Here is a 12,549-nt window from a genome sequence, read left to right as displayed (position 1 = left end):
AAATAACATACTTCTTACCTAAACACTATCTGGCCGGGCGCGTTGGCTCATGCCTGTAATCCCAGAACTTTGGGAGGCTGAGGCAGGCAGATCACGAGGTCAGGAGATTGAGACCATCCTGGCTAACATGGTGAAACCCCGTCTCTACTAAAAATACAAAAAATTAGCTGGGCGTGGTGGCAGGCGCCTGTAGTCCCAGCTACTTGGGAAGCTGAGACAGGAGAATGGCGTGAACCCGGGAGGTGGAGCTTGCAGTGAGCCGAGATCACGCCCCTGCACCCTGGCCTGGGCAACAGAGCAAGACTCTGTCTCAAAAAATAAACAAATAAATAAATAATTAATTAAAAAATAATTTTTAAAAAATGATTACAAGGTTGGGCACGGTAGCTCACACCTGTAATCCCAGCACTTTGGGAGGCCAAGGTAGGCAGATCACCTGAGGTTGAGAGTTCGAGACCAGCCTGACCAGCATGGAGAAACGCTGCCTCTACCAAAAATACAAAATTAGCCAGGCATGGTGGCTCATGCCTGTAGTCCCAGCTACTTGGGAGGCTGAGGCAGAAGAATCACTTGAACCCAGGAGGTGGAGGTTGCAGTGAGCCGAGATCACACCATTGCACTCCAGCCTGGTGAACAAGAGCAAAAAAAAAAAAAAAAAAGTCTCCAAACCATTTTCACCTCCAATAATGTAATGTTGATGTAGAAATATAGCTTATACCAAGCTTGTCCAGCCCACGGCCTGCAGGCCACATGTGGCCCAGGATGGCTTTGAATGCAGCCCAACACAAATTTCTTTCTTAAAACATTATGAGTTTTTTTTGGCAATTTAAAAAAACTCATCCGCTATTGTTAGTGTTAGTGTATTTTATGTGTGGCCCAAGACAATGCTTCTTCTTCCAGTGTGGCCCAAGGAAGCCAAAAAATTGTACACCCCTGGCTTATACAGTCCAAATTCAGAACTTTTTTTCCTCATTCTGGGATCCGATGGATGATCATGCATTGTCTTTGGTTGTCATAACCCATCTCTTAGAACAGTGCACCCTCCTCATTTGTTTCTCATGATATTGACGTGTTGTTAAGATTTCATCTTGTACCGGAAAATCAGAAAGTCCTCAAAGGGGGACAATCAGAGCAAGTCACAAAATAGAAGCTGGAAGAATGGGGCTCCCACTGGCCAGATGTAGGAATGTAAGAACATAAAACAGTTTCAGTGGTGGCTGTGAATGCATGGAGTGAAAAAGAATCCCCGAGTCCATAACCATACTGAAAATAGTGACTGAGAGAAGGGACAGTTCTTCCTGGAGGAAGGCTGGCTGGTAAATGTATAAGACCATTTGCAACCTTCAGTGTAATCATTGTATGTAGACCATCAGTGGATGCAAAACACTGAGGGAAAGATTTTGACAAACAGCGTGTCCACAAGGTCCCAAAATATCACCACACATGTTATTTGGCAATTTCAAAGGGAAAGGGATCCTTTACAGCAGAGGAATCTGATGGCCAGCACCTTAACCAAGCACCTAACTCAAACTCAGCACAAAGGGTGAAGAGACATCACAAGCCTCACTCCAGGCTGCGATGAGCCAGGTGGACGCTCCTTCTGCAGCAATCCTGGCCACAGCGTTGGGGTTGAACCTCCCCCAGGGAAAGAAGCAGACTCACGCAGACTTTGGGCCCTCCTGCAGGCCAGTGGTCCGGGCTCCCATCTAACCTCCCTTGGGTGGCCCACAGACACACTTTGCTTTGAGCCCTACCTCCTGCCTGGCCCTGTGCGGCTGCTGGAGATGTGGAGATGGACGCTTTGCTTTCAAGGATGGAGCAGATGGTCAAGAGTCTGTGACCGGGGTCTCGGGCAGTTGGACAACTTCAGAAACAATTGTGACTCCTCCACTAAAGGAAGAAATGAAAATACACCTATCTGTTGTTTCTTCTCCTGAACAAACCAGGTGGAACCGTTTCAAAAAAAAGAAAAATGTTGCTAGAGGCACACTCAGCAGCGATTTGTGGGCTCTTGGTCATCCTATCGAGTGAGACGCCGGGGGTAATAGAGACCATTATCGTTGCTCTGCCATCAGGATTCATGACTGCAACAGCAAAGGGTAGCTGTACAGAAGCATCAGAAAAAACACCTGGTGTAATGGAAGCTTTTATCAGTGGTCTGAACCCCTCTCTGGGGCTGCTGCTGTTGGGAACACCAACTCGGCCACAAACAGCAGCAACAGGCTTTGGAGTCAGCCCAGAAGCAGCAGGAGTTGGGGTATGCATCAGCCAAATCAGGGGTGACTTTGCCTGCGATCTGGGTTCTTTAAAGATGCCAAATATCCATCTCAGAAGCCTGCAGAGGCAGACCCAGGAGGCGTCACTCACTCAGCGCATATTTAAGCAGGGCCAACTGTGCTCCAGGCACAGTTGTAGTCTCTGGCCACAGCAAAGAACAAAACAGACAGAGACCCCTGGCTTCAGGAAGCTCTTCAGGGAAGTGCACTGCACCTGGGAAGGGAGGGGGTGGCGGTGGGGGGCTGTGATTGCTCATGGACATCAGAGGAACCCCAAGAGAAGGGGACCTTGCAGCAGGTGCCTAGGCAGTGAGGGTGCAGCTGGCGGGCGTCCCAGAGAGGAGCATCCCAGGGCGGATGGGGCGGAGAGTAAGACCCCAAGGCGGGGAGCTCCTGGCTTGAACAGAGTGAGGGGACATGGGAGAGAAGCAGGAAAAAGACCGACAAGTGGAAGGCGCCAGAGGCTCAGGGCCCTGTTGACTGTTGACCAGGGAAAGGCTGTGGTTGCACAGAGCAAGGCTGGAGACCCGGGCTTGGTGCAGGGTGTGGCTGATCTGAACCGTTGAATAGAATAGACTGCAGTGGAGGTTAAGCAGGGAGACCAGGGAGGGCTGCGGTGTGATCATCCTCCAAGAGCAGCCAGGCAGGGACTGCGGCAGGAGAAGACAGGAGGCCAGAGTGCAGGAATCAGTCCGTGTGGACAGCAGATGGACAGAGGTGCTGAGTGGTCAGAGGATGGGTGTCAGGGGAGGAGAGGAGCTGGCCATGCTGGCCTGAGCACCTGGGCAGGAAGAGGGGCCATCATGGAGGTGGGGGATGCAGGGAGGAGGCGGCGAGGGAAACCCATGACTATTTGAGTTGGAGAGAGCCCAACCATAGCTGAATGCATGAACCTGGACATCAGTTAAAGGTCTGGGTTGGGCACAGAAATGAGCATTTAAAAATAAAAAATAAAAGGCTACCCCTGATGTCACAGGCAAATTACATCAAAATCCCCAAAACATGACACATGATACTTTTCATCAACCGTGGAACCTCTCAATCTGAGGAATGCATGGGCTTAAGGATGAAAACCTAGAACCAGGTGGGGACTCCTGCTGTTGGAGCTGGACCACGTGGATCCCCCACAGTAGCCCCCACATCAACCCATTGCTCTTGCCTCAGTCTGGGATCTCCAGAAGCAGAGACCGAGATGGAATTTTCAGTGGGAGTTGTTTTTAGGGATCAACATTTGTGAAAGGAAGTGGGGGTCAGGCCAGGCAGGGGGAGATGTTGATTACCGTAGAGGCGGTTCCAGCTGCCAGCTGGAGACTGTCTGCTGACCATATGCCATTGCAGCCCAGCAGCAAATCCTTCCTTGAAAGGAGACCCATATGTTGCTCTTCGTGTCTTCCTCTCTGCAACTGCTCATGCTGTTCCCTTTGGCTGGAATGCCCTCCCAGCCAAACCCAACTCATCCCTCAAGAACCACTTAGCTGGCTGCTGCCACTCCTGCAAACCCAGTCACCAGTTCCCCATGAGCCTCCCACCCAGCCGTAACCACTCGCCTCTCAGAACTCCCAGAGTGTTCCAGCAATATTTCTCTCCTATTTTGCAGATTATAGATTTTGTATAAAGGCATTCATATGGTCCAAATTATGAATGGAGTCCCCGCAGTTATTACAAAGTAGTATAGAGAGATGACGCCATCACAGTCCAAGAGTTCACTAATAAACTGGCTGCTTATCACATTCATCTGCAAAATCCACCTCTGCAGTCTCAGCTGCACTTGTATCCCCTGTGCCAGCCCCAACAGGTCCTCAGAGGCCAGGCTTCCTGAGGGTGACATTAAAACATCTGTGCACATAACGCAAGTAGATGAAAACCAGTGCCAAATGGAAATGCACATCTTGCAAAGACGATGGGATTTCGTGAATTTCATGAAAGTGAAATTAGTGAGAACAGCTCATGAAACCATGGGCACATGAAGACATGGCAATTACACCAGTTAACGACACACTACCTGATGGGTACTTAAAAAGAGAATTATTTGTGTATGAAAGAATTGAGTCCTTCATGGCAATGAATGAGCTATGAAATATTTTGCAAAGCTGAATTTCCTTTATAGAACTGTGAACATTAAACATGAAGTGCAGGGGATTTATAGGAAAATGATAGCCCCAAATCAACGCCTCCCTTCATTGCAATTATAGCATCAATTTTGTTAGAGATAAGAAATACACTTTCTCTAAAACTTTTCATTTGACTGTTCAAAATAAAGTCTCAGTCACTTTTCCCACTCTTTATTTTGAAATATGGTGTCCCTGTCTTAAGTAAATTGACTTTAAGGGACTATTTTTCTTGGTTGACAAAGACCTCCTATACTTTTCTTATATCTCGTATTCAACCAAAAAGACCTTGAGGACATAGAATGAGCATGTTTTTTAGCCCGTTTCACATATTAAGCTGATTCTGCAATGCATAAAAAATATCTTCATAGTCATAATCTATACAGCTTTGGTCATCTATGGGGGGCGATAGGGGGCTCTCCAGATGTAACCCACAGCTGGAATCCAGTGCCTAGTAAGCCATAGTGTGGGTTTGGGAGGTGCAGGGAGGCACACACAACACCCAGGATGTCTGTTTTATTTTTATATACTTTTCATATACTTTTTACGTAATAGATGACAACTAATGTCAAATGAACGAGTAAACAAACTAAACAGAGGCACCCCAGGATGCTCTGTTCACTCAAGCTGCTTAGAGAGAAAACAAAACTTATACCCAACATTCACGATACTCACTGAGCTCCCAAGAAACCACCAGGTAACTTAAGACAGGAATTCATTTGCATAGGAAAAGGATAACTTGTTTAGCAAACGATGCCAGAACAACTGGTTTCCTATTTGCCAGAAAATTAAGGCTGAAACTAAAATGCAGCCCTATCTCATGTCTTCTATGAAGCTAAATTCTAACAAGTTGAAGACTTCATTGTATGAAGTAAAATTAAAATTTTGCAAGAAAATCTAGGATTCTACAGATATAATCTAAAGGTTAGGGATATTTTACAAACCAAGAATGGAAATCCTGAAGCAATAAAAGAAAAAAAAAGCATGTTTGAATATTAAAATTTTGTACATTGCAAGATTATGTAAATAAAATATACATATACGCTGTAAATCTGCAAAATTATTGTAAGGCAAATGATAAGATAAAGGGTTAATTTCTGTTACATACAGAGAGCTCTTACAAACTAACCAAAAAGAGGCAAAGGTTATAAAGAGACCGTTCCCAGAAGAGCAAATCTCAATATTAAAAAAAGAAAATTAAGGAAAGATGGGAGGGAAAGAGGGAGGAAGGAAGAAAAAGGAGAAAAAGAAGAAAGTAAAGGAAAAGAAAAGATGTTTGAATTCCTCAGCATTCAAGAAATTTCATATTCAACTCTGAGTTATGGCTTTATGCCTAGCACACTGGCAAAAATGTAAAAGTGCCATAAATCCTATTGCAGCTGGGCTGTGGGGAAAATATACTTTCCTACAGTCTAGTAGAAATGTGGACTATACAATCTCTTCTGAAGGCAATCTGGCAGCATTTAGTAAAATTGTTAAAAGTGCATATACCCTGTGTATGCATCCAGCTCTTGAACCGTTGAAAATCCATCCTATTTGTACCAAAATGTACGAAGATACTTTTACTGCAACGTCGTTCATAGTGGTGCAGAACCAGAAGCAAACGAATTCCCATTACTAGGGGAATGGCTAAGTACTTTGTGAGTATATAAACTTCGTGACCTAATGCACATCTGTTGTAAGGAACTAACTTTAATTTGGAACTATATAAGATGACTTGAAGATATTCCTACAAGATATTGAGTGAGAAAAGCAAGATGCAGAAAAATGTATGTCATACAATACCATTTTTCCAAAACAATGACTCATTCTCCCTTGAAAAAAGTTCCTTTTATACCTTTGTGTGTGTGAGAGAAACAGAGAGAAAGAGAAAGGAGTTCTAGAGAAAGAAATGAACTTTGCAGGGTTATGGGGTTATAGAAATACAAAGGAAAGCATGGAAGGATATGCTGTTTTTTTTTTTTAATACAAGTTATTTGGAGTTGGAGGGGCAGATGTGAGGGGAAGGGCGGGGAAGCAATGAGTGTCCACACTCCAACAGGAGTCATGTGATCCCTTTTATGTAAATGTACATGTGTGTCTCTACATAGGAATGTTACAACTAAGAAACCATCTGGCCTCACATATGTAGTGAGGAAGGTAAATCCTAACCTTTGTCTGCCTGAAACAGTGAGGAAGTCATGAATGAGAAGGGAATCTGAGCCAGAGGATAAAGGAGATTTTGACAAGCAAAGTCGGCAGCAAGATGGAAAGAACTCCTGGCAAAGGAAATATCTTAAACAAAGGAAGGCATTTGGAAGGGCAGGTGTTTTATCCATTCAACAAATGTATTGAGAGCCAATTGTTGTAGGCAGAATTTTCTAGATGGCCCACAAGATTTCCACCCCCATAGCGAACACATCCGGTATAATACCCTCTCTTTGCATGTAGCTGGGACTTGCCGATAGGATGGGATTTCACTTCTGTGATTAGATTATGTTGTGTGGCAGAGATGAACTTTGCAGATGTAATTAAGGTCCCTAATCAGTTGACCCTGAGTTCATCCAAAGAGAGATTATCTCAGTTGAGCCTGACCTAATCAAGTGAGCTTTTTAAAAGAGAATATCAGGCTTTTTGAAGGAAGAGATTTGAAGCCAGAGACATGCTCTCCCAGTGTCCTTGAAGAAGCAAGCTGCTGTGAGTTCTACAGCTATAAGGAAATGAATTCTTCCAACACCACAGGAGAGGAGCCAAGCCTCAAATGAGACCCCAGCCCCAGCCAACACTCTGATTGCCACCTTTGAGACCTTGATCAGAGGGCCTGACTAAGCCATGCCCAGACTTCTCATCCCCAGAAACTGTGAGATCATAAAAGCACATTGTTTTAAGCTGCCAAGTTTATGGCAATTTATTACGTTGCAATAGAAAATTGATCCAGTCTGCTTTGTGATTGCTCCCACTCAAGGCTGTGGAGAAACTGCACGGGATGGTCCAGACCTGGCTTTAACCTCATGGGGCTCATGATCTGGTTGGGAAGAAAAGCTACACTCAAGAATTTAAATCAGTGGCTAGACACAATGGTTCATACCTGTAATCCCACTGCTTTGAAAAATCAAGGCAGGAAGATTGTTTGAGGCCAGGAGTTCCAGGCCAGTCTGGACAACATAGCAAGACCCCCATCTCTACAAAAAAAATAAATTTAAAAAAATTTTAGATTAGAAAAAACAATCATGTGTGTAGTTCTAACTACTCAGAAGGCTGAGGTGAGAGGATCCCTTTATTAAGGCTAGGAGTTCAGGGTTGCAATGAGCTGTGATCACACCACTGTACTCCAGCCTGGAAAATAGAGTGAGATGCTGTCTCTGGGGAAAAAAAAAAAAAAAGTTAAATCAATAAACAAGCTAGTTAGGAAAAGACTTCGGAAAAAAATGAGCATGGCTTTGAGTAAGAGAGTAATTGGGGCAGGGGCTGCATTAGCATGGCTGGTGGTCAGTGAGGGCTTTTCTGAGACTGCTTTGATGCCAAAATCCCAAGAAAGAGAAGAAACTGACTGGTCAAAGAGCCGCAGGAAGAGCAATCCCAGCGGAGGGAACAGTATGTGCAAAGTCCTGGAGACACAAAGTGTGGTCCTATTTGACAGACCAATCACTTCTCACTGAACAAATCTCCAATTGTGGGTTTAGACTAGCACACTTGAATAACATCTACCATTTCACAGACTAAGCTGATTCTACAATGCATAAAAATACCTCCATAGTCACAATCTACACAGCTTTGGTCATCGATGGGGGGCAATAGGGGGCTCTCCAGATGTAACCCACAGCTGGAATCTAGAGACTAGTAAGCCACAGTATGGGTTTGGGGGATGCAGGGAGGCACACACAACACCCGGGATGTCTGTTTTCTTTTTATATACTGTTAATATACTTTTTACATATATGTATTTCATGGGTGTGTGGTTGTGTGTGTGTGACAGGGTCTCACTCTGTCGCCCAGGCTGGAGTGCAGTGGCGCAATCTCAGCTCACTTCAACCTTCACTTTCCAGGCTCAAGCGATCCTCCAGCCTTAGCCTCCCAAGTAGCTGCAACGGCAGGCCCAAGCCACTATGCCTGGCTGATTTTTGTATTTTTTGTAGACATGGGGTTTTGACATGTTGCCCAGGCTAGTTTCTAACTCCTGAGGTCAAAGTGATCCACCCACCTCGGCCCCCCAAAGTGCGGGGATTACAGGAGTGAGCCACCACGCCCAGCCACATATATGCATTTCTTTTTACAGCTGCCTGAAATTTTGGCAGGGAGCACTGATTTTTCCATTAGAGTAATGATATAATGTCAGTTCTATGGGGGTATAATTTGCATAAAATAAAAGCCACCAATTTTAAGTGAACATTTTGTTGAGTTTTGACAATTGTATGTAGTCATATAAATAACCACCATAACAATCGTAATCCAGAATGTTCCCTCATCCCAAAAATGTTCTCTCCTGCCCCTTGGCAGTCAATCTCTTCTCTCCACTATCAGCCCCTGGCAACCAGTACTCTTTGTCAATTTTGTTTTGAATTTTCTAGAATGGCATGCAAATGGAACCTACATTGTGCCTGGCTTCTTCCTAAACATACTATTTTGTTGCTGTTGTTCTTGTTGTTCTTAATACATGTGTTCGGTGAGTGAAGAGGGTAACAGAAGTGAGAGAGACAGCGCTGTGCACAGCTGGTATAGGCTTGGAGGCTGAATGCCACACAGAGCAACACAGACACACAGACAGACAGTCCACCCAGCAGGGCAGGCCAGGCAGCATTCTGGGGCCTATAACACTCGGTTGATTGGTGAGAGCCGGCGGGAGGCCTGGCCCAGGGCTGGAGGCACCCAGGCACCCTGGAGACTCCCTTGTCTGAGGTCCCAGGTTGTGTTGGTGGTGGCAGTGGTGGGGCTCAGCTCACACCATTCAGGGCGTTGCAGGCAAATTCAGGCGGCACAAAGGCTGTGCGGTGGACGTCTGGGCTGTGGCATTTCAGCTGCATCTGCCCCACCTGCTGCTGTGTCAGGTGCTACACGGGCTCCCAGACATGAGTGCTCATGTTCTGCTGCACAGTATGAAGCCAGTCTGGCCGCAGGGGTAGATGGGGACCATGCAGTCGGTGCAGCCCACCACGGCAACTGGCAGAACTGCCGCATCTCCTTAGGAGGTGAAGGTGCAGCCACTGGTGCGCTCCCTGGCAGCAGAGAATGCCGTCCTCCGCCAGGGCCACCTTCATCCGCTGACAATAGGCTTCCTTGAAGAGGCTTTCAGCCGGGCCCGTGTGGTCTGAGAAGTCAGTGATAACGTCGAAGGCATCCTAGTTCCGCTTCGTAAACTCAAAACTGTCACCCACGTGAAGGGTCAGCTTTGAACTAGAGTAGCAACTGGCCGTGCCTGCAGGAACCTCTTAGAGACTTGGATGACGTCCTTGTCAATATTACACTGGACCACAGACTCCATGGAGAGGTGCTTCCGCACCTCATGCAAGACACCCATCTCTGCCCGCAATGATCGTGGTTGGAGTGGCTTTCGTGGGTTGGGGTGGCTGCAGAGAGGCAGAATGGCTACCATCTCCTGGCAGGAGTACTCATCCCTCTGTGTGCTCAGAATGATGCCATCCAACACTAGCACATTGCTGTAGGTTTTACTGCAGAAAACAAGGAGGTTCTGGTAGTACGAGTGCTGGTCGTGGAGCAGAGACAAGGCCTGCCTGGACCACAGGCTGCACGTCTGGTGGAACCAGCCCTCGGGGATGGCAGTGAGGCCGGGGGCAGCAGGGGCCTTAGGGTCAGGCTCCATGGCAGGCAGGCAATGTGGGGCACGGACCTGGGACTACAGGCCACGTGGAGCCACAGCACACTGGGACTGGCTGCATCATACTTTTGAACTCCATTCCTGCTGCTTTTAGTGGTAAATCATTTCTTTTGCATTGCTGTTGAGTAGTATCATATTCCATTGTAACTACATACACTGGTGTGTTTACCCATTCACCGGGTGATGCGCCTTTGTGTTGTTTTGTGATGAATAAAGCTGCTATGTGTGGACATATGTTTTCATTTCTTTCGGATAAATAGCGAGGAGTGAGATCACTGGGTCAAACAGTAAGTGTGTGTTTAACTTTGTAAGAAACTGGGAGCTGTTTTGACACAGCGGTGATACCATTGGAACAACCACCAATCATGTAGGAGGGTTCCGTCTGCTCCAAATGTTTGCCTACACTTGGTCTTGTCAGTCTCTCTAGATTTAGCGGTTCTACTGGGTGTGTTGTGGCATCGCATGGTGATTTTACTTTGCATCAACAAAGACGTTGAGCATCTTTTCATGTACTCGGCTGCCACTCAGATATCTTCTTTGGTAAAATGTCTGTTCGGATCTCTCGTCTCTTTTTAACCAGGTTTTTCACTTCTCAACATTGAGTTGGTCTCCATAACCTCCACCACCAGATGGGACTTTCATTATTATGTTATACTGCAGAACAAAGGGGACTCTGTAGATGTGTTTAAGATTAAATAGTCAGCTGACCTTAAAATAGGAAGATTATCCTGGATTATCCAGGTGGGCTCAGGATAATTACATGAACCCTCAAAAGCCAACAGGGAAGGCAGAGAGATTCAAAGCATGAGTAGGACTCCACCCTCCATAGCCAGCTTGAACATAGGGAGGACCACATGGAAAACATGAGAAGGAAATGAGTTCTACCAACAACCAAAGAACTTGAAAGAGGACCTGAGTCCCAGATAAGAACCACAGCCTGGCGGATACCCTGATGTAAGCCTGGTCAGATCCTCAGAGGAGAACCTAGTCACATCATGTTGGAAAACCTGTGAGATAAGACATGGTTGCTGTGTTAAACCCCTAAATTTGTGGCAATTTGTTACACAGCAGTAGAAAAGTAATACACCATCTCTTTATTAAAAGCAAAAAAAAAGAAAAAAAGAAAAAGAAAAGAAACCCACGAAAGTTGAGTTAAGAGATCCATAAATTTCAGCACAAATGAGAGTGCATACTCCTTTGTGGAACTGAAGTATTCACACCCGTGTAGTGCTATGCAAACAAAACACACTTGTGTTGAAATACTGCAGCCAACCCCTTCCAGGACATACACCTCCTACCTGGCCCCCGCGGGCATTTGAATTCATGACTCCGTTTTTAGAATTTCTGGAAACTATCTTTAGTTCTCCTCCTCACAGCCTCCCATCCCAGGAAGCCCAGGCCTCTTGGTTCTCAGGGAAAGTCCTGCTCACATTTTCCGGATGACATCAACCCCGCGGGAGCCAAGGCTCTATTTGGAGGTGTTTTCTTCCATGCTTTGTGTGTTTTGTTTTGTTTTGCTTTTTACCTTCTTAGACCCAAGAACCAGTCCAAGCAATGTGTCCTTCCCCAACATGTTTAACACAAACAGCTGCTTCCCAAACTGAAGAGGCACATGCTACCTTAATTACACGGTTGCTATTGAAACACTCGAGTGACAGACAAAACCTTTCATTTGGGGAGAACATTAATTGTACACAAACAAGAGCACATTTCATCTTGAATTAAATTCTTCAACATTCCCTTGGCAGAGAACCCTCCGGCCGTTTCTCTCCTTTTCTTTTTGGCATTAAGTCTCACCCCTTTTATGAGAGATTTTCTTGGCAAACAGGGCCAGCCTTTGAGGTCCCAGGAGGGTTTTGCTGTCACTTCCCTTTCTTGATCATTCTGTCGCCTCTGTTGAAGCTTCATTGGCTCCCGCCCACCCTGAGCCATGACCCACCCACCCCAGCCCTGTTCCTTCCTAACGCAGTCCCCTCCCCTCAGCCTCTGAAGTGTAAAACTGTCCCAAGTCCATAATACCCTGCCCTCCCCAAGGCCGGCAGCGGTCTGAGGTAAGTGAATGATTAAACATGATGAATAACAGAGCGGAAAATGCAGCGAGGGGAAAGAACTCACTTTAGCTGCGACTCTGAGATTTATTGCTGAGGGCCACAAATAATGAAATCATCAATCTTCCCCAAACTAAAAAAAGGAATCCACCACAGCAAGTTTGAAAAGGGCAGGGAGGAAAAGTCTTGCCTCCTCATTGGAGCAGTTTAGGGCCTGGTTGCTCTGTGATCTCGCTGCCCAGCTAATCCGCCCTGGACACCCTGGGAACTGTGCAGAGGGGACATCCCTGACCTGTCACCTGTCC

General features: G+C 46.1%; 1 pseudogene; it reads right to left on the bottom strand.

Annotated features, from left to right (window-relative positions):
• Positions 1 to 9,294: 9,294 nt before the first annotated feature.
• On the bottom strand, positions 9,295 to 10,181 carry LOC104670083 (annotated as a pseudogene).
• Positions 10,182 to 12,549: the final 2,368 nt, after the last annotated feature.

Source organism: Rhinopithecus roxellana, chromosome 13 (genome assembly GCF_007565055.1).
Source record: "Rhinopithecus roxellana isolate Shanxi Qingling chromosome 13, ASM756505v1, whole genome shotgun sequence".
Lineage (NCBI taxonomy): Eukaryota > Metazoa > Chordata > Mammalia > Primates > Cercopithecidae > Rhinopithecus > Rhinopithecus roxellana.
The sequence above is the reverse complement of the archived record's forward strand: the minus strand, read 5'-3'. Positions and strand labels throughout refer to the sequence as shown.